Source organism: Hyalella azteca, unplaced genomic scaffold, assembly GCF_000764305.2.
Source record: "Hyalella azteca isolate HAZT.00-mixed unplaced genomic scaffold, Hazt_2.0.2 contig3199, whole genome shotgun sequence".
Taxonomy (NCBI): Eukaryota; Metazoa; Arthropoda; class Malacostraca; order Amphipoda; family Hyalellidae; genus Hyalella; species Hyalella azteca.
Genome location: NW_025933451.1, coordinates 182,437 through 185,699, shown reverse-complemented (window position 1 = coordinate 185,699; position 3,263 = coordinate 182,437).

Genomic DNA, 3,263 nt, shown 5'->3' with positions numbered 1-3,263 from the left:
ATTGCCATGATTGTCTCTCACCAAAGATTGCCATGATTGTCTCTCACCAAAGATTGCCATGATTGTCTCTCACCAAAGATTGCCATGATTGTATCTCACCAAAGATTGCCATGTTGTTGTCTCACTAAAGATTGCCATGATTGTCTCTCACCAAAGTTTGCCATGATTGTGTCTCACCAAAGATTGTCATGATTGTCTCTCACCAAAGATTGTCATGATTGCCTCTCACTAAAGATTGCCATAATTGTGTCTCACCAAAGATTGCCACGTTTGTGTCTCACCAAAGATTGTCATGATTGTCTCGCACCAAAGATTGCCATGATTGTGTCTCATCAAAGATTGCCATGACTGCCTCTCACCAAAGATTGTCATGATTGCCTCTCACCAAAGATTGCCATGTTTTTGTCTCACCAAAGATACAGAAAATAAAACAGCAAAAAGAAAACATGTCAAGACAATGTAATGATTATGCAAAATGATCTTACTAAAACTTTGCGCAAGCACGATTTTAGCACATGTCACTGAAAGTTCTATCAAACGCTTATGGCTACATCGATCTGTCTGATTTTTGGTGGAGAGGTGGAGAAAAACATAGGGAACAAATCCTGATCTTCTAAATTTTTTAAACTCTGTTACTTTCCGAGTTACAGCCATTCAAAGTTGAATATCTTTTTTTGGGACACCCGGTATAGGCTGTTTTGGTGCGTACGTACGATAATAGGTAATATCACATATGTCTAGCTATTGACTGGGAGTAACATTGCATATATGATACGAAAATCGAACATTACAGTGGTACGCGATAAGAATTACGCTATATAGCAAATTTGTAAACAGATTATTAATTGTTAAGTGCAAATCCTGATATCTCGAAACGTTTCCTTCAGATATAAAACTTGAAATTCCATGATGCATAATAGGTATCAACGTTAATTCTTCAACTTACAAACTTTTTTTGCAAAACTATTAATTTGATTGGGATGCACAGATGCGGGATGACGGGATAACAGTGTTCTCAAATTACACGTAATATCAATCACAGTAAAACATGATTATTTCAAATGACCAAATGCCTGGTATCCATGATGCCTGCTGGTCTACTGCTTACAAGACTGGAAAATCAAGTGCAACAAAAAAGACGCTTGTTTGCCAATAAATTTCCTATTTGCTAACAGTTCCTTATATATTTTATGTAGGACTGACTGATTAATAATTGGTGCATTTATTATTTACAGCTGCATTGCATGAGCTAGGGTGTCTTAATAGCTTGCATGACGATAATTTCCTGGCAAATGACATCAATTATTAATAAAGTATATATATATTATTTTCATTGAATCAAAAACGATTTAATTCCAAATTACTCTCACCAATTTGAAGCAATGATATTTTATTTTATTCATTTACTTTACCGATGATTTCAAATTCAATTTAAAAAGTAGCTCATACATGAATTTTACGGTTATGAATGCCCATATGCCCTGATATCTGTTAATACATATTATATTACTCTATATATTGTTAAATACAAAATTTAGAAAATTTTTTGGAACATATAGCTCGAACAAAATATGCCGTCTCATATGCTAACCTTTATTATTTCATACTATTCAGTATCGAATATGTTTGTAAATCAGTACTATATACTATAGAACATTTCTTTCGATTTGAACTGTCTCGAGAAAATAAAGAAGTTACTCCTACAATTTCTAGGAGAACGCATGATCATAAAAAACGACTACGGAAGTGCAGAAACTATGATAGAAATTATTATTAGTTGGCAGGATTTACTTGTTTACACACGTGCGATTGATGACCAGAGAATTCGTTGGTTTATATTATCAGGGAGTGGAACTACTTCCTGAAACTTGCCTTTTTATCTACCGTCATCTGAAGAAAAGTTCCAATCCCTGATAATATAAACCAACGAATTCTCTGGTTATCAATCGCACGTGTGTAAACTATGATAGGTGCACATCCAGCCGCTGATCAATATTGGAAATATGGTAAATGACTAAATGGCTTCATTATACAAAACTGATTGATATTAAAAAATTGAACCATTTTGAATTGATAAATGAAAACTATTGCGAACCTCGACTTTCATTTTGTTTTTCATAGTGTAAAGATATTTGGTGCCTCATATATATGCATACATACTTGGGTACATAGATGCCTATGTACCCAAGATTATGCTTGGAGGAGTCAAAAAATCCCAGTGGATGACCAATGCAGTTAAGACTCAGCTAAAGACCAAGAAAGAAGCCTACAAGCGTTATTTACGAACTCGCAGCGAGTCTGATTATAACCTGTATGCCAGAGCTCGAAATCAAGCTAAAAAAGTTTGTCGCACTGCAGTGAAAAACTTCGAAAAAAATATTGCTAAAAATGCTTAAAAGAATCCGAAAGCCTTCTTTTTGTACGCTAGTTCGAAGTGTAGGTCAAAGAACGGTATATCTGATTTGAAAGTAGACCAACGAAAGATTTCCTCTGATGAGGGCAAGGCTAACGTTCTTAATCAGTTCTTCAGCAGTGTGTTCACAGATGAGGACTTGAATAGTCTATCGCCAGTCATGAAAAGATCCGATCAAATGATACGAGTTTAGATCTATGAACAAGGCACGAAAAGGAAAAGAATCGGCGACAGGCCACATCAGGCCTACATTTCAGCGCCGACATCATTATGTTATGTTATGTTATAACCTGCATCAGACTGATCAGAGCTCAGATTTGCCTCTATACAAGAGTCAGGCTGTCAGAGTATTCTAAGTGCAGCACTGCAATCGCATCATAATTGTTATCATGTCTTTTTCAAAAGTAAAGTAATTCAAAACTGATCTTGTTACCGCTGTTTTAAACTAGTTTAAAAATTGAACATAATTTAATGAAGGAAAATGGAGAATTTATGAAAAGAGTCGAGCAATATCCTGGGCTCCAGGGTGAGTCTTTGAAGTCAAAACATTTATTTATTTTATTATTATTTTCACTGAAAAGAAGTATTGTATTATTATTTGAATCTAGTAACTGTATTGAGAAGATAATGCTCAGTGAATATGTATATTTATGTATTGCAAAGTTCATGCATTGGATTCCGCGTGTGACCGTATAAGTCGAAATCGAAAAAAAATCATACACGCTAGACATCACCTTTAGGTCCTAAAAAATACACGTGTAAACTTTCATTGCGCTACGTTCATTAGCTCGGGAGATCATTGATGAACGTTGAGTATATGAATAATTTTGGAGAACGGCGGCCGAGAGAC